Source organism: Mus musculus, chromosome 14, assembly GCF_000001635.26.
Source record: "Mus musculus strain C57BL/6J chromosome 14, GRCm38.p6 C57BL/6J".
In the NCBI taxonomy this organism is placed as follows: Eukaryota; Metazoa; Chordata; class Mammalia; order Rodentia; family Muridae; genus Mus; species Mus musculus.
The window spans coordinates 60,499,802-60,519,435 of NC_000080.6; the positions used below are offsets into that span (position 1 = coordinate 60,499,802).

A 19,634-nucleotide genomic window follows, 5' to 3' on the forward strand; every position below is an offset into this window, starting at 1 on the left:
CAATGGCTATTACATAGAGGCTAGGCATAGTGAGGTCAATGACTCTCACATGGATGTGCAAGGCACAGTGAGGGCAGTGATTTTAACACAGATGAGCAAGGCATGGTGAGGGCAAGCCTTCTGTAGTCCAAGGCAGCAGGTTTTTGTTGTCTCATATAAAGACTGGATTTTCACTAGTTATCTTTAAGAGGGTGGGACTCCACTACTAACCAGTCTGAAATAGACACGTGTGCTATTAAAACACCATTGTGAAAATATAATGTTATGGTGTGATCTAACATCCTCATTGACATGTGTCAGTGAACAAGGTACCTTGGAGACACGAGAAAAGCTGCCACGTTGAGAAGGCTCTGGTGTTAGTTCCCAGATGTCAAACTGTCAGAAACCATCTAGGAAAGGCTATGGCAAAAAAGTGAGTTTTCTGGAGATGGCCCACCATTTTGCATGGGTGCACTCTGAGATGACTTCATCCAGGATTGCTTCTCAATGTTGATATGCCTTTCCTGTCACTTTTACATAACCTAATGGTTCCTGGGCATCAGCCCATCCTATTGGGCAGATTTTACAGAATCAATATGAAGATGTACTTTCATGTAATAATACTGTGTAGAAGAATTGATAATTCCTGATAATAATTTTATAGAATTCCTAAATTGATACAAGTACTCTCAAGCCCCCTATTGAATAAAAGTTGCAAATAGAGCCCTGTAAACCTTCATGTGTCATGGGCTAGTTGCATTAGGAAAAGAAAACAGGTGTGGAACAAATTTACAATCAAGGAAAATATTCCTTCTAGGTTAGGAATGAGGCCACTATCTGGTAAAGGTCATAAATTAGGAATGGACAATTTGTTGTAGCTGCAAGGACAAAAAATAAATGATGGACTGACTGCTCTATCTATTCACAACTTCAAAATAATAAGACACAAAGACATGTAAATAATTGTGCTGTAATTCCTTAAGTCATATCGATCTATGACATGAACTATTGCCTTAAACTTACTATGAATTTATGGAATGTAAAAAAAAATGCTTAGAAAACCATGTGATCAATTATCCTGAGAAAGTATAAAAACTAAGAATTACAATCAAGCTACGATGCAGCCTTCTTCATCTTTATGCAGTATGTGCATCTCTGTGTGTGGCTAAACTTTCTTTTTTTTTTCTTCCTTCTCTTTTTTCCTTTCCTTTCCTTTCCTTTCCTTTCCTTTCCTTTCCTTTCCTTTCCTTTCCTTTCCTTTCCTTTCCTTTCCTTTCCTTTCCTTTCCTTTCCTTTTCTCTCTAGCTCATGAGGAGTTAATGAACTCTAAGCCTCTTGCCTGATCAGCAAAAGGGCCCTTTCATTGAAAGGGAAAAAAAATCTAAGTAACTGAATTTCTTTGCTTAATCCCCTGCTGCTATCAACAGGAGTTAATTGCCAGAACCCAGGGCTTTGGGGCACAGAATAGCAAAGAATTTAAGAGAGAGATAATTGCCAAAAGTTATCAGCTTTTAGCCCCAGATCACCAGTACCACCCTTGCTGCCTTCCTTAGTCCTGGGTGCTGGGTTGGTTTAATTGGCATCAAGCCCTTCATGCCAGGTTCTGCAATGGCATTCTCAGCCAGGACACTGATTTCACGTGATTTCGACCTGTACAGCTCCAACCTTTCCCAGACCACCTGCAGTGTAGTTAGTCCTTTCAAGTCCATGAGGTAGCACTAACTCAGTATCTGCTCTGAAAAGCCCTTCCTTTGAGGGCAGAACAGGAGGCTTGATTCCCAAGGGTCTTGAAATGGGCTTTGCTATAGAATATCTCACTTGGCTACCAACTGAGTTGACCCCAAGAGCAGTGTTCTAGCGATGGCAAAGGACTCACTTACCAGGGGCTTTACAGCCTATGAATGATATCACTGGGTATATGAGTTACCATGTGATTAGAAGTTCAATTCACTTCTTAGGCTCCAGACACCTTGTGAGGTGCAGCCTGTTGGTATTTGGGAAGTGGCAGGTATGCTTCATGCCCTTGATCTTTTGTTATCTGTAAGAAACAAGGAGTTGGTGTGCAACAGTACTTCTCCGCAGTCACGAGGAGACTGCTACGCCCTGGAGACAGCTCACTCTGGCAGACTGGGCATGTTCTAAGTACTCTTGCAGACTAGGGTAAAAGAGATGTCTTTCTGGGACTCCGAATTCTAACTTGGAAAAGGATTCAGATGGAAACACTTCCTATGACAGCCAATAGTTATAAAGGCGATATGGGGTGGGGGTGTCATAGTGTTGGCTGCTAAGAGTTTGAAATGAATCTTGAAATGGTCCAAATAGAAGGCAAGTCTTAAAGAGCTCCACTATAAAGGAAGAATTGTGTCGATCCTGTCTGAATCTTAAGAACAGACTGAGAGTGGAAGCTGGGGATGGCATCACCTTCCTAAAGCAAAGCTGCAGTTACATTATAACAACGAAACTGGAAGCAGAGATTCCAAGCGTCTTTTGGCTCTGACATCCATGATGCCTTGAGCTGGAGTCCTTCTCTGTAACTGGGAGCCTGACTTCAGGCATTGCTTCTGGAAATGGTGGCATTTGCAGTTCTTCAGTGAGCAGTAACAAAGAATAAGAGTAAAACTAATAAGTATGGATTTTTCTCCTCCTTCCTTCCCCTTCCCCTTCCCCTCCCAATTCCTGCCATGTGGCTGCCTGGCATCCCATGGCTGACCTCCACCCCAGATTAACTCAAATGACATGCCCTTTCCCCTCTTCTCTCTCCTCCTCCAGGCAGAGGCTTGCCTGCCCTGGTCTTTTAAGACCAAGTCTAATAACGTTTTCCTCAAGATCCTATTTGAGATCATTCTTCAATTCTCTCATTAAGACTAAGACTCCAAGAGGGGACCCCAGTCTCCTTGGTACCAATTACACAGCTAGATTTTTGCCTGTGAGCCTGTGATGCCTCTGAGCCGATATTCACATATGGTACAGACATGATTGGGCTTCATCTTTCTGCATAAGAATGTCCATCTGGTCCACCGCCATTTTCTGTCAAAATAATCTGTTTTTCCACTGAATTGTCCATGTGCTTTCGCTGAAAAAATCGATCAACCACGTATCTGATCTATTGTTAGATCCTATTCTGTGCAGTGACCAGCTTCCCATCTTTCTGACAATGCTAGCTTATTTTAATAATGGTAGCTTTAGAAGTCCCCAGATCAGATGCCCCACATTTGGGCTATTTTAGGGACTTTACATTCCATGTGTTGTTGGAATAGATTCTTATTTTCATCCAAGAAAGAAAATGTGTGTCGGGGTACTGGCTTCTATTATGTTCTGTGTGTAGCTGGAGCTGGGTGACCTGAGGCATGCTGTAGACAGTACTGAACCCTAGTCCTCAGTAGGCTAGCCCCTGTCCTCCCAGACAACCAATTCTTCCCTCCCTTTCCTCTGGAGCTGCTGCTGGATCCCCTCTGGTCAGTGATTCTTGTTTCCCTCTTTTGTGTCATTTCTCAGGGGGCCACTGCCATGAGTTGCCTGTGATCTGCTATTTGGAAACCGTAGTCTCATACATTTGAAACTATGGTTTTAGGTTTGCTTGTTTTCTTTGTTCAGCCTTTGTTCGTTAGTTTGTTTTAAGACTGGGTCTCATTATTTAGATCAGGCTGGCTTTGAACTCACTGAGATCTGCCTGCCTCTGCCTCATGAGTGCTAGGACTAAATGCTAACCTAGCTCTCTATTAACTTGACTTAATTTTTTTCATTAGAAACACAAAAAGATGACATTTCACACTCCCTAAAATGCATAAATTTCACCATAGAGCTGCTCTCCATGGAGCGGAAAGAGCTCAGCTGGGAGGAGGCCTGTGGGGAGCTTCTGATGGGTTTTTCAGGGAAATCTGTAGCTTGGGAAAATGCAAAATGCCTACACAGCTTGAGTTGTAGACAGATGAGGCCCCTGTATTGCTCTTTGGAATATCCTCATCCCTCCATGTATCTAACACGACTACAAGGATGGGAAGTAGCAAGAAGTTTCCGCCGTAGTCTCTAGAGGCTGCCTGAAAGAAGACTGCTCTCATCCTTGCCTTCCCTTGGGATAGAGGATATGAAGAACATTGGGTCGTCCTTCAGGGCCTGGCTAGGTGCTGATGAAAATGAGCTTCAGGGTATGAGATCCACTGGCCGTCCCTCAGAGCTTGGTTGGGCACTAATGGGAATAGGCTGCCCCTTTGGTGTGTTGTGATGTACCCACTAGAGAAGACCACTTGGACATGAGTTCAAGCCAACAGAAGGTCTTTATTAGCTGACCTGCAACTGCTCTGGGTGTTTGGGATTGGAGTGCAGTCCTGAGCCTTTCTCCAGGTGAACTTTTAAGCCAAAAAACCTCATCCTTAGTTGATGTGCCTCAGTTAGCAAGAACAGTTACCCAGAAGCAGAACTACAGAACTACAGCAGAAAGTTCATCTAGGGACTTTCCCGGGACTGTGGACTTTGGTGGATTAGGTCTTTGTTCTGGTCTTGGCAGGTGTTGCTACCCACATGGTGGATTCCAAGGCCTGAGTGCTACTTCCATCATGGCCTCAGTGGTGCTAAGGTCGGGGGACCTGTTTCAAGTGCTGTTCAGCTGACCTGTATGCCGTATGCACTAATATCCTGCCTACATCCTCAGTAAATGCCTGAGCTACAGACAATGGTGCCCTGGCCACCCACACTGGGAGTGAGTGTGTGTTCATCAACTGTGCTGTCACCATAAGATAACTGTCAGATTGTTCTGTTTGGAGCACTTTCTCCCACAGTAGTGTAGAAATACATCTGTGTGACTGTGGGGTGTGTGTGTGTGTGTGTGTGTGTGTGTGTGTGTGTGTGTGTACCATATCATATATTAACTTGATGTCTCAATGATGGAAACCCTGAAGGTAGCTTCTTCTTTGGAACCAGAAACAGCTTCATTTCTGGGCCTCAAGATAACCAGGTTTATAAGGGAAGAAGTTTGGACAAATAAGACTTTTAAAAGATCAGCTGTTCAAATAGTAAGTGGGATGCACACAGGGAAGGCACAGTGAGCAGCTCTGGAATCCAGCTTAAGTAGATCACGAGGTCTGTATTTGTTCTTGTTCTCTGGGCAGGTAGTCCTGGTTTTATATATGTATATATATATGTGTGTGTGTGTGTGTGTGTGTGTGTGTGTGTGTGTGTGTGTGTATGTGTATGTGTATATGTATATGTATATGTATATGTATATATATATGTGTATATATATATATATATATATGCAAGCTCAGAGGCCCATGGACAGAGGCTAACAAGAAGTATTCTCCACAGCCTCTGCTCCTGTTCCTGCCTCCAGGTTCCTGTCTTGAGTTCCTGCCCTGACTTCTCTCAGTGGTGACGAAGCTGTAGGGTGAAATATCCCCTTTCCTCCCCAGGTTGCTTTGCTCATGCTGTTCACGGCAGCAGAGGGCAAACTTGGACAAGCATTCCTAATCGGAACCCCTGAAACCTGGGATGGTCCCAAATCCAAAAGGTTCTGAATCAGAGTCATGGCACCCCAAAAGACCAACTGCCCACTGACCCCGAGTTAGACTGAGAGCTCCTCCCTACCATCAGGTTTGCAGAAAAACCGTGAAAAGCCAGGCCCTGGACTTTGGGGTTTCCAATATTCTACAACATCCCAGGTGCGGGGTGACTCAAATGATACACCTGAAAGGCATTTCTGTCCCCTCACCTGTCTTCTCAAAGCAGATCTGAATGTTTCTCACCTCGTTTCTGATCTGAAAAGCTTGAAGAGTTTCTCCGTGTGGATAGTTCCCTGAGAATCTGTAATCTGAACTTCTCTGACTTGGGTGGGGCGTGGGGAGAGGTCAGGCTGCAGGAAACAGCATCAGGGTTTAATTGCAAACTAGTAGTTTTCCTTGGGAACCTGATACATAATACTCACATTTCAAAAAATAATTTTAATCCTCATAATGTTTGATGTATGAATTGATTGACAGATGGATGGAACCATATGTATAAAAGATACACCACACATGGTCTTAGAGGCAAGAATAAGGGATCTCTCATGCTCTGGAGTATTGTCTTGCATCTTTACAATAGACTGACATACCATACACTTAGGATTCCGTTGGTGCCTACCTGGATGGCTACAAGGCATGAGCTCATATTTAAGTATGAAACATGGAATGTGTATGCAGATATCAAACAAAAACAAAGGCTGGGTGTGCTGGTACATACCAGCTATTCCAGTATCTGGGAGGTAGAAGCAGAAAGCATCAAGAACTCCGGGTCATCCACTGCTACATCATGAGTTGAGGCCAGCCTGGTCTACATGAGGTCCTCTATTAAAATAAAAAGAAAGCGATAATTCTAAGAATGTTTGGGGGACTAGAGATTAGCTTCTGACAGTTGCAACCCCATGACTGTCTAATCAGGGAATGAGTCCGTGTGTTTCAATCACTACCACTTAGGATTGGGACTGAGGTGTGGGAGAAGCCTAAAAAAGATATTTTGCTCGCAAAACTCTTCAGGACATCAAAATGATTAAAGCATCTTTTAGTGGCTCCGAGGCCACTCAGAACATAGACGGTCATTTCCCAAGCAATGCACATTCCTTACAGTTTGCAAGCCAGCCTTAAAAATTGGATCTGGGGCAGTGCAAGCGGCAGTCTGGACATTTTTGACAATGGAGGAGTGGATTCCTGCTCGCGCTCATAACAGCATAGCTGACATTTTTCCTTCCTTAAGACATCCACCCTCTTGACCTTTTCAGCCGACCTTTGGACAGACACTGCGCTGTTTCTTACACACTTATCACCTGTTTGCCTCCGGGACAACCTGCTTGAACTTACTTCCCTGAGAACCCCAGGAAGGGGGCAGTTGGACGGGAAGCGACCGACCAAAGGTGCCAGTGACATTTCTTCGGTTTCCAGTGTGAATTACAGAAAACAGCAGCAGTTTCGTGAGTAGCCGCGATTCTATTGTCAGATGACAGGTCAGTGATGTGTGTGTTCTTGTCACGTCCTGGCCTTTACTGAGATATAGAGTAGTATTGGCTCCCATCAGTGTAACAATGGGCATATTGAAGTGCACGGGGTTGGGTTGGTGGGGGGGCGGGCAAAGGCAGGGGACAGGAGAGGGAGCAAGCAGTGGGGTGGAGGGTAGAAGTGGGGCAGGGGTTGTACAATTAGTGCTCATTAGAACTATTTTCTTGACTTAAATTTTTTTCCTTAAGCTGGGCATAGTGGTGTATGCTTGTAGTCCCAACTGTTGTAAAGTCTGAATGAGGGAAGTCACTTGAGCCTTGGAGTTTAAGACCAGCCGTGACAGCAGAGCAAACTCAGATTCCTTGTTCCCACAAAGAAAGGACTTTTTTCCTAGTCCTAGGACACATGGAAGCTGTTACACTTGAATTTGTGTACAAATTTCTGCACACTTGTGACCCCAGAAAGAGCAAGAATGACTTGTGATTCAAACACTGAGGGATGTGCAGGAACTTCTCATGTGGTAGCAAAGAGGGCACCCCATAGGACGAGGCTGTAGAGCCAGGGGAATAATTTTGTAGCAGCAGAAACAAGCAGTCCTTTCCTCGCTGATCATGAGATCCTGTGGCTTGACACTGTGGGCTGCCCTCTGTCCAGATTCGTACAAGGAAACCAGTCACTGGCTTAGAGCTCGACCTCCTAACCAAATCTTTTTTTTTTTTTATCTCTCTATTTATTTTTTTTTCAGTTTTTTTTTAATTAGGTATTTTCCTCATTTACATTTTTAATGCTATCCCAAAGGTCCCCCATACAAACCCCCCCAATCCCCTACCCACCCACTCCCCCTTTTTGGCCCTGGCATTCCCCTGTACTAGGGCATATAAAGTTTGCAAGTCCAATGGGCCTCTCTTTGCAGTGATGGCCGACTAGGCCATCTTTTGATACATATGCAGCTAAAGACAAGAGCTCCCAGGTACTGGTTAGTTCATATTGTTGTTCCACCTATAGGGTTGCAGTTCCCTTTAGCTCCTTGTGTAATTTCTCTAGCTCCTCCATTAGGGGCCGTGTGACCCATCCAATAGCTGACTGTGATCATCCACTTCTGTGTTTGCTAGGCCCCGGCATAGTCTCACAAGAGAGAGCTATAACTGGGTCCTTTCAGCGAAATCTTGCTAGTATATGCAATGGTGTCAGCATTTGGAAGCTGATTATGGGATGGATCTCTGCATATGGCAGTCACTAGATGGTCCATCCTTTCGTCACAGCTCCAAATTTTGTCTCTGTAACTCCTTCTATGGGTGTTTTGTTCCTATTTCTAAGAAAGGGTAAAGTGTCCACACTTTGGTCTTCGTTCTTCTTGAATTTCATGCGTTTGGCAAGTTGTATCTTATATCTTGGGTATCCTAAGTTTCTGGGCTATTATCCACTTATCAATGAGTACATATTGTGCGAGTTCCTTTGTGATTGGGTTACTTCACTCAGGATGATACCCTCCAGGTCCATCCATTTGCCTAGGAATTTCATAAATTCATTTTTTTAATAGCTGAGTAGTATTCCATTGTGTAAATGTACCACATTTTCTGTATCCATTCCTCTGTTGAGGGGCATCTGGGTTCTTTCCAGCTTCTGGCTATTATAAACAAGGCTGCTATGAACATAGTGGAGCATGTGTTCTTCTTACCGGTTGGGACATCTTCTGGATATATGCCCAGGAGAGGTATTGCGGGATACTCCGGTAGTACTATGTCCAATTTTCTGAGGAACCGCCAGACTGATTTCCAGAGTGGTTGTACAAGTTTGCAATCCCACCAACAATGGAGGAGTGTTCCCCTTTCTCCACATCCTCGCCAGCATCTGCTGTCACCTGAGTTTTTGATCTTAGACATTCTGACTGGAGTGAAGTGGAATCTCAGGGTTGTTTTGATTTGCATTTCCCTGATGATTAAGGATGTTGAACATTTTTTCAGGTGCTTCTCTGCCATTCGGTATTCCTCAGGTGAGAATTCTTTGTTCAGCTCTGAGCCCCATTTTTTAATGGGGTTATTTGATTTTCTGGAGTCCACCTTCTTGAGTTCTTTATATATATTGGATATTAGTCCCCTATCCGATTTGGGATAGGTAAAGATCCTTTCCCAATCTGTTGGTGGCCTTTTTGTCTTATTGACGGTGTCTTTTGCTTTGCAGAAGCTTTGCAATTTTATGAGGTCCCATTTATCGATTCTTGATCTTACAGCACAAGCCATTGCTGTTCTATTCAGGAATTTTTCCCTGTACCCATATCTTCGAGGCTTTTCCCTACTTTCTCCTCTATAAGTTTCAGTGTCTCTGGTTTTATGTGGAGTTCCTTAATCCACTTAGATTTGACCTTAGTACAAGGAGATAGAAATGGATCAATTCGCATTCTTCTACATGATAACCGCCAGTTGTGCCAGCACCATTTGTTGAAAATGCTGTCTTTTTTCCACTGGATGGTTTTAGCTCCCTTGTCAAAGATCAAGTGACCATAGGTGTGTGGGTTCATCTCTGGGTCTTCAATTCTGTTCCATTGGTCTACTTGTCTGTCACTATACCAGTACCATGCAGTTTTGATCACAATTGCTCTGTAGTACAGTTTTAGGTCCGGCATGGTGATTCCACCAGAGGTTCTTTTATCCTTGAGAAGAGTTTTTGCTATCCTCGGTTTTTTGTTATTCCAGATGAATCTGCCGATTGCCCTTTCTAATTCGTTGAAGAATTGAGTTGGAATTTTGATGGGGATTGCATTGAATCTGTAGATTGCTTTTGGCAAGATAGCCATTTTTACAATGTTGATCCTGCCAATCCATGAGCATGGGAGATCTTTCCATCTTCTGAGATCTTCTTTAATTTCTTTCTTTAGAGACTTGAAGTTCTTATCATACAGATCTTTCACTTCCTTAGTTAGAGTCACGCCAAGGTATTTTATATTATTTGTGACTATTGAGAAGGGTGTTGTTTCCCTAATTTCTTTCTCAGCCTGTTTATCCTTTGTATACAGAAAGGCCATTGACTTGTGTGAGTTAATTTTATATCCAGCTACTTCATTGAAGCTGTTGATCAGGCTTAGGAATTCTCTGGTGGAATTTTTAGGGTCACTTATATATACTATCATATCATCTGCAAAAAGTGATATTTTGACTTCTTCCTTTCCAATTTGTATCCCCTTGATCTCCTTTTGTTGTCTAATTGCTCTGGCTAGGACTTCAAGTACAATGTTGAATAGGTAGGGCGAGAGTGGACAGCCTTGTCTAGTCCCTGATTTTAGTGGGATTGCTTCCAGCTTCTCACCATTTACTTTGATGTTGGCTATTGGTTTGCTGTAGATTGCTTTTATCATGTTTAGGTATGGGCCTTGAATTCCTGATCTTTCCAAGACTTTTATCATGAATGGGTGTTGGATTTTGTCAAATGCTTTCTCAGCATCTAACGAGATGATCATGTGGCTTTTGTCTTTGAGTTTGTTTATATACTGGATTACATTGATGGATTTCCGTATATTAAACCATCCCTGCATCCCTGGGATGAAACCTACTTGGTCAGGATGGATGATTATTTTGATGTGTTCTTGGATTCGGTTAGCAAGAACTTTATTGAGGATTTTTGCATTGATATTCATAAGGGAAATTGGTCTGAAGTTCTCTATCTTTGTTGGGTCTTTTTGTGGTTTAGGTATCAGAATAATTGTGGCTTCATAGAATGAGTTGGGTAGAGTACCTTCCGTTTCTATTTTGTGGAATAGTTTGTGAAGAACTGGAATTAGGTCTTCTTTGAAGGTCTGATAGAACTCTGCATTAAACCCATGTGGTCCTGGGCTTTTTTTGGCTGGGAGACTATTAATAACTGCTTCTATTTCTTTAGGGGATATGGGACTGTTTAGATGGTCAACTTGATCCTGATTCAACTTTGGTACCTGGTATCTGTCCAGAAATTTGTCCAGAAATTTGTCCATTTCGTCCAGGTTTTCCAATTTTGTTGAGTATAGCCTTTTATAGAAGGATCTGATGGTGTTTTGGATTTCTTCAGGATCTGTTGTTATGTCTCCCTTTTCATTTCTGATTTTGTTAATTAGGATTTTGTCCCTGTGCCCTCTAGTGAGTCTAGCTAAGGGTTTATCTATCTTGTTGATTTTCTCAAAGAACCAACTCCTCGTTTGGTTAATTCTTTGAATAGTTCTTCTTGTTTCCACTTGGTTGATTTCACCCCTGAGTTTGATTATTTCCTGCCTTCTACTCCTCTTGGGTGAATTTGCTTCCTTTTCTTCTAGACCTTTTAGGTGTCTCCTAACCAAATCTTAATTACCTCTGCAGCATCCCTGTTTCCAAATGAAGACAGCCCTTAAGTTACCGGGGCTTAGGGCTTCAACATGTGTTGTGTAGCAGATAACACAGCTCAGCCCTCAGCACCTAAGCAGGCCTCACAGACTTCCCCTGGAAGGCTCTCTGCCCTAGAGAAGAAGCAGGAATCTTTGCTTTAGCAGCCAAAGTTGTCTACTACCCTTCTATTGCAGTGGGGAATCATCAGTGGGTTGGAAGGAGGGGAGAGCTCTCTGGGGTGTGTCAGTCTTGATCCCTGTACACTCGGTTCTGTTGCTTTGGGCCTGTGGTTAAAGCAGACATCGTGGTGTGAGCAGATGGTACAGCAAGACCTTTTGCGTTAATCGAAGCCAGAAAGGTGAGGGGTGTATGTGAGAAAGAGAGGAGACATACATGGTGGGGGGGGGGAGGGGGCAGGGACAGAAACAGAGACAATCAGAGAGACAGACAGACGGACAGAGACACAGACTGAGAAACACACACACAGGTGGGGTGACAGACAGACTAGCATTTCTAACATCCATTGTAGCTGGGCTTTATTTACTTTGTGGATTCTTTTTTCTTCCACCCTTTGCCACCCCATGTCTGCCCTTTAAACCCCCTAACACTACATAGGAGAACAAAAGAGAGGGGGAAGGGGGCAATGTTACCCTTAGACTACTTCCTGCTGGTTAGGGGCATGGAGTTCCTAGGAGCAAGTTTGATCTTTCAGGTTATCTCCTTTTTTTTTTCTTGTTGTTTCTTCTTTGTACTTAACAAAGACTACTTAACAAACCACAACCAACCAACAGCCCACCCCCTCTCTGCCTCCTAGCATTGATGCACCCTCTGAAGAGTCCTCAGAATTCCAAATGTCACACGATCGCAGAAACTACAGCTGGCAAAATCACGACCCTGCTAGAGCACGAGGCAAATCATAGTCAGCTGCTGTGGACAATCTGAAGTAGCCCCATATCTCACACCCAGGATTAAAATGAAACATAGCCCCATCATATCTCTGTATTTTCAAAGAAACCAAAATTCTCACTACAGTCACCTTTAAGGGAATACCTAACTTCTCCCTGTCCTGCCTCCTAAAGTGTCCACCATTTGGCAACAATGCCACAAGCTGGTAAGATGTCTGTGTTTCATCTCATGGGCTTTGGTGATCCAAACCATGGTGCCTGAAAAGATGGCTCAGAGGTTAAGAACACTGGCTGCTCTTCCAGAAGAGCCAGGTTCGAGTCCTGGCACCCACATGGCAACTAACAATTGTCTGTGACTCTAGTCGTCAGCTTCCTTGCTGAGCCATCTTGATGGCCCCTGAATACTGTTTGTAACAGGGAGCACCCATGTCTCCATGCAAACTATAATAACTGCAAATGGGACAGACCAGTTACATCTTATTCATGCTGTCTGAGGGTTTGTGCTTGTTTTGTTGTTTTGTTTTGTTTTGTAGTTCATTTCTAAGAGACCTAGCTGTAAGTTTATGTGTAATTTGTTGTTGGTTTTGGTTTTTAGTCAAGGTCTCGCTCTTTGGCTGGCCTGGATCTCCCTAGGTAGACTAGGTTGGGCTCTAAATCATAGCGATCTACCTGCCTTTTCTTGAGTGCTGGGATTGAAGGCATAAGCCGCCACACCTGGCTCTGTTATAAAATAGTTTTCAATGTCATAAGCAACACGGTTATTAACTTTTCTGTAAGAGAGCATCACAAGATACAGTCTCTCTTGTTTTCTCCTATAAGTAGGGCGAATATCACTTTATAATTAGAATAAATATCATTAATAAAGGCGCTTCTCTGAGATCAGAGTTTATTTCAAAAAATGAAATTGTAATGGAAAAGCCTTGTAGAATGGGACTAAAATGTTCTGTTGTTTGGAGAGAGTTTCTAGAAACCCCAGCAGATTCGAGGTTCCTTGCAGCAAAAGAAGCTAGAAGGAAGCTCTGTGTGTGTGGGCAAAGCTTGTGGCATATTAGCAACACCGGGTGTCAATCGGTATCCATGTTGGTGTTTGTGAGCGGGGTGTGGAAGCAGGCATGACCGCTTTGCTCTTCAGTCCTTCTCTGAGGTTTTCCGGACAGGCAGAGTCAATGTTCAGACACATTCCCTGCACTGTGTGATGTGTGGATTTCAGCTTGCTCTGTGGGAAACCCACCTAAGAGCCCTGAGGCCCACCAACACCCAAGTCTGACCTGTCTCCCTCAGACAGCTTCTCCCTCCCTCTCAACATGAACCCCGCCCACTTTGGAGTGCTTGGCTCTCTGTTCCTAATGCTCCGATGGACCTTTAACTCGTTCATCATGGCCGCTGTCCATTTAAAAATGTACCAGTGCTGTGCATTGCCACAGAGTTCCAGGATCCATTCCGTCTCGTGTGCTGGGGAGGTATATGCCACTTCCTGAAAGCTTTTCACTTTAACCTAATAAAACATTTACAATGCTTAAGTAATAAGTATTTATAAGCACTTTTAAAAGTATGAGATGGAAAGTGTTGGTCTATATATTGGAACAACTGATATTTGTTCTAGGCATAGAAATAAGACTTTCAATTAAATAAAGCCTCCCACCAGTTGTAATTGATCTAAGATCTCAAAACTGACGTTGCTTGAGAACCACTTCAAATTTTAAGTTCTGAAAATAAATTGAAAGTTTTGACTTCACAGCTCTCCAGACCCACAAACCGTATTTCCTTCAGCGGCCACAAGAAGGAGCTGTTTAACCTCAAACGAAATGTATACGCTCTTGGGTACTAAAATCTTGGAGTAAATCATTTGAATAATACTGCCTAGAAATTTGAAGAACCATTAAAATAAATGTGTGGTGTGTCCAAAGAGAGAAGCAGGTGATAGAAGAGAGGAGTGGACGGCATTTAAAGTGAGCATGGCCGCGCCCCATCCCTGGGGAGTCTGTAATCTTGGACCTCCAGGCTTGTTGCTTTAGAAAGCTCTTTTCTGTAAGTGCGAGCAATGTCTTCAGCTGATCCCACATCTTTGAGTTGGCCTTCAGGTCCGAGGGCTTTTCTTCCCACGTTTTACAGGCTGTATTCCTGCAGGTGAGCTGTTTCTTCGTAGACACTGTTGCCTCCACCCAAGCGTTAGGACTTTGTCCACACAGTTGTGCTAAGAGTATATGTGTTGCTGTTCCGGAAACGGGTCCTTTGGGAGTTGGTCCAGCTCTGCACCTGTCTGCTAAGGAGCCAGGGGGGATCCTGTTCAGTTGCGGTGGGAGTTGCCCTCTTATTCACTCATTCACAGGGTGGGTGAGTGGGAGAAAAGGTTTTCCCCTTGCCTTCTTATAGCAGCACTGAACACGAAGCTTCTTGGTGGACATGGAGCCCGTGTTTAGCAAGGCCCCGGCTCCCATGCCCAGCACCATAAAACCGTAAAAACTTCGGCATTAGAATTTTTTGAGCCTGAGAAATCCATGAGCAGAAGAACATCAAAATAATCACCACACTGTTCGACACCACCAAACGGAATGAACCTGCTCAGAATATAGACTTCCTAAAATATAATAAAAATGAAAGCCAGGTGCGGGGGGGGGGGGGGAGGACAAGACAGATAGACAGACAGATGGACAGGCAGCCAAAGGCAGCCAAGCAGAGAGGTGTACAGCAGCCAGCTCCTCCAGGTTGATGTTTTGAGGATGTCAGAGGTGACCACAGCCTTCGCCCCACAGACACTTGCTTTCCGTTAAGGAGTCGTGCTTGGGGGATATAAATGCCCACGGTCGTGTGGCAAACACACAGCCGTAACCCAAGTGTGAGACACACGTTCCTGTGCTTTCTTCACTGGCTATTCACTTCCTGGGTAAACCGCCAGCCACCAGCTCAAACTGTGATCAGGGAACAGTGGGCAGAATGACAGGCGCTCCTAAAAGCCACGAGGCAGCCTCGTCTTTGAGGCTCTAGACTCAATGTGACACAAGCAGTGGACTGGGCATCACCCTGGAGCAAGAGGACAGGGAATTGGACTTAAGCCATTGCCCTATACCCGCTGACTGTTTTGGAAACTGAGGCTCTGAGGAGTTTCAGGCTGACAAGAACTAGATCTGTTTCTAGCATTAGACATTATAGCTAGAAGGCTTTATACATTCTTTTTAATTCCTAAAAAATAGTATTCCCATTATACAAGTACATACTTTTATTAAAAAACAAACAAACTGTATTTTCCAGAGCCAAGGGTATTGCATAAGAAGGGCGCTGTTTTGGAACTCCACAGATCTTTCAGTGTAGGCCGTAATGGAAGACAGCTGAGTCTCCTATCTGCTTTAGGCTTAATTAGAATCTGCCAAAATATGCTGTCTTGGTTGTAGCTGATGAAGAAAATCTGGCCTCACCCAGATATGTAAGTGGAAAAGGAGGCACACTTGGGCAGTGTTTTAGATAATGACGGCTTTGTTTGAGCCCCGTCATAAGTGGAGTTTAAGATCTTTGAAGGGGTCTGGGAGATGGTTCAGCAACGTAGAACACTGGCTGCTCTTGTAGAGGAACTGAGTTGAGTTCCCAGAACTCAAGTGGTGGCTCACAACTGCTAGTTACTGTCCCCGAGTGACCCGATGTCCTCTTCTAGTTTCCTCAGACACCCGGAGGCACGTGCACACACATAGACAAACATGCACTTACATTTTTAAAGGTTGATTGCCATGTGGAATCTGAAAACATCGGGATGTCCGAGGTGGTGGCACTTTTAGGCGAGTTTTGGGCCTGCCATGCTTGAGGCTCACATGTGGGGAGGTTTCAGTGATGACTGAGGCCCCAGGACCTTCACAGCTTAGCCATGCCCACTCCTCCCCAGGCATCAACAACCTTGGTGCTCCGGTCAGAGGCAAATCCCACCTCCTCCAGGAATGTTTCTCTCACCTCCTTAAGCCTCAGGAGTAGCTTTGCTTTCTCATATCTAGCAATGCGGATGTCAATAGTTTAGTTAGCACTAAACCGTAGCTGCTGTCAGTTTTAGGTTAATACTAAAAATAAAAATGTCTAGGGATTAGCTTAGGTCCTTGAAGAGTTTCTTGAATAAATTTTGTTTTTCCCACAAGAAGCAAAAGCAAAAATTATGTTTCCCAATCTAGGGTTCATGGATAAACTTGTCAGGGTGTGTGCACACCCAAAAACTGTAAATAAAATTGTGGCTCTCTGTGCCTGAAGTATTTTTCTTATGTGTTATTAATCCTCTCATTCCTCTCTCAGAGATGAAAACAACCAAGCCTGGCAGCTATACTCATATTGACCTTTGGAGGGAGGTAAAGCACAGATTAGCTAGACATGACCAGAAAAGCCAGTGGATGGGCGCTCCGGCCTCTGACCTAAGAGCCTGTCTCACTTCCCTCAGTTGTGCCAATGGGCTCTCCTCTCCTCTGCTTTGTGGTCACCGTGGAACTCCGACTACCAGGTCATTTCAGCAAAGGTGGTCTGCTTGGGAGACAGCCCTTCATCTAGTCTGCCCCATGAAAATATCTGGCTAGTTTTCTAAATAAGGGAAGCTGGACAAATGTCTTACAGACGGCACCCAATGTAAGATGAGACATGTTTCTCATATGTAGAAGTGACACATAGAATTACTGGCACAGGAGAGATTGGTGGAATTTTGAATCTGCATCTTCTCCTGGGTTGGACATATGCAGTCTAATCCCCCCTCATTATGCCAGGCCACTGTGGCAGCAGCAGCCCCAGGCAGTGCCAGGATCCTGAGGGGATGTGGTTGATCATCTCCAGTGTGCTGTGCTCTAAAATCTGCTATACATTAGAGTATTCTATAAAGTCTCAGCCTTTGGAGTGTACAGGAGCCCCTGTCAGAGCGTGCCGGCTTCTCACTTCACTCATAGTTAATAAGGATGCATGAATTCCCACTTTAGAATCAAGGAATACAGTACTGACAAGTTGGGTAAAATCTGGGCCTCTGCTTTTTATCCACAACATGTAATGTGACCCTTGGCTAAGGAGTAAGCCCTCAAATTTAGAGGCAGTAGCTCACGTATGTAAAAAAAGAAAAAAGAAAAAAAAGTGGCCCCCTAATACTAGAAGAAAAATGGGGAGATGTTTCTGGTCCTGCCTCAGTTTCCATACACCCTTTATGAGAGACAATAACAAATGTTATTTTCTTCAGCACATGAGCAAGGAGAAGACATAGAAACTCTGCTCTGCTCTGTCTCACTGTAGTTTGGCACCATTTCTTCCTCCATCCCTTTCAAACAATGAGTAAAAGGCCGGCTAATGTGTGATGTCAACAGGGGTCTTAAGATAGTCTCTTGATCACCTTCAACTCTGATTCTGCACAGGCAGGAGTCAGGGCTGGTAGCTGTTATCCCAGGACCAGCCACCGGTACCAAACACTGTTGAGCGCTGCCCCAGCCCTTTCCAGGTAGGGGAAAGCCTGGTGTGATTCCTGCGAGTGGGCACTGACTCAACACACAACCAGAGTCATCCAGAGACAGAAGAGCCTGAGACGGGCCAACCGGCACATCACATCTGAAATGTGGTCCAGCCTTGGCTTGCTCAATTCTCCTTTATCATCCACTTTCCACAAAGGCTCTTCACACAGTCTCACAGTAGGAGGTCCTGGGCTCCAAAAGTCCCATACGTCTTTGCTTTGTGCCTCTTCCCTTCCTCTCTCTGTATTTCATTAACTGTAGGGAGCTATCTCCTCTTCTTGCCTTTCCTGATTTGTCATTTGTTGTCTTGATCTTGCCTGTGATTGAGAGGAAATCCTAGAGAATCCTGGGTCCTGAACTCTGTGCCCCAGAACTTAGCTGTAGGGCAGCCACGAATGTTCCCAGCAGTCAGCTTTCCGAGAAACGCAGCCTTCTGGTCACCATCATGGTCCCCACCAAGAGAGGACAGAAGGAAGATTGAAGGAGACTTAGGGCGACCGTGTGGGGCCCATGAATCTTTGTGTTACAGGAGCATTTCCAATGAACATCTCAGCTACAGTTTTCTCTAACCCTTTGCTAAGACCCACTCAACAGGAAATCTCCCAGACAGACTTGAGATGCTGAGTGGCTAGACCAGATGGCCGGTGCAGGGGCCTGTGGCTCACACAGCTGAACCGCGCAGCAGGGCTCTGATCCTGGAGAAGCAGCCTTAGAAAGAACACAGCGTTGCGTTCATTGCCGAAAGCTTGATCCTGGTGTGAACCGTGGAGTTCTGTGAGATGGAGCCACTGGAAATTCACTGGTGATTCCATTCTCAGAGAGATTAGCGGAGTTCTCACGGGAGAGTGCTAGCTGGTTCCCACAGGAGTGAGCTGTAAGAGAACAAGCTCTTCCATGGTGCCACCCAGCACCATGCCATTCCCACAGACTGAACAGTCTTGGCTTTGGGCCCTCATGACGACAAACAAAATAAACCACTTTCCTTGCTGGGCTTGACAGGGTGGGCATGGCTTTCATCCATGCAGAAGGAAGAGGCAGGAGGATCTCTGTGCCTGGTCTATACAGTAAGCTCCAGGATGGCTAGGTCTACCTATCGAAACCTTATCTTAAAATAAATAAATAAATGGAGGAGGAGGAGGAAGAGGAGGGAAGAAAGCCTGCAGTCAGGCAGGCAAACAAGCAAACAAGCAAGGAAAAAAAAAGTCTTTTTTTATGAAGTATTCAGTTCCTGGTATTTTTTTTTTAAGCAACAACAACAAAATGGCTTATAAATAAGGAATTGCACATATCACAAACTTTTATTTTTCAAGTCAGAAGAGTAGAACGTCTGAGACTATGGGAGGTTAAGTCCTGAAAGTGGCAGGTGGCTGAGCCAAGAGGAGTCCATGCCTTAACCACAGCACACTGAGTGGTATTGGAGAGTTCTGAGAGTGTTGGACAGAGAGACGGATCCGACTACCCAGAAGTCAGGTGTAACACCACCTCTGGGTTCTAAGGCCCAGTGAGAGTAGGAAAGGCAGATGACATTGAGAGCCTTCAGCCTCTGGAAGACAGGCAGATGCCGCCATCTGGCCCAGTGAGAGAAGACACAAAGACACAAAGCCAGGCAAGCACCCACTGTCCCTTCTCTGTGAGGAGGAAGTGCCTGGGGGAACGCCAGCCAGGTCTGCTCCGCTGTGGATACAAATTGTAGCAAGGGAGAGAAAGGAGCCTCTGGGCTTTGAACTTGAAACCCTGCAGTAGGTTATATTGTTACTCTCTGGATTTGTTACATTGTTTCTCTCTTTGTTATAATTCCTGTCCTGGCTAAGCTTTTATTTTTAATTTGGCACAACCCAGAGTCACCTGGGGAAGAAGGAACCTAGCTGAGGAGCTGCCCAGAGCAGACTGCTCGTAGCCATGGCTCTGAGAGACTGTACCAACAGATGCTTAACATGGAGGGCCCAGCCCGCCGTGTGTAGCACTGTACCTAGCAGGCAGGCAGTCTAGGGTGTATGAGAAAGCTGAGAGTTA

The 19,634-nt window shown here is 44.6% G+C and overlaps 1 protein-coding gene across 2 annotated transcripts in view; it reads left to right on the forward strand.

Annotated features, from left to right (window-relative positions):
* Positions 1-19,634, forward strand: part of Spata13 (spermatogenesis associated 13) — a 279,389-nt gene that overhangs the window by 14,634 nt on the left and 245,121 nt on the right. The window contains exon 2 of one of the 2 annotated variants that reach the window (XM_030247763.1): positions 6,728-6,949. The exons of the other annotated variant lie outside the window; for it this stretch is intronic. The gene's annotated coding sequence lies outside the window, so the exon portion shown is untranslated. The remainder of the gene's footprint in view (positions 1-6,727; positions 6,950-19,634) is intronic. 2 annotated transcript variants of the gene reach the window in all.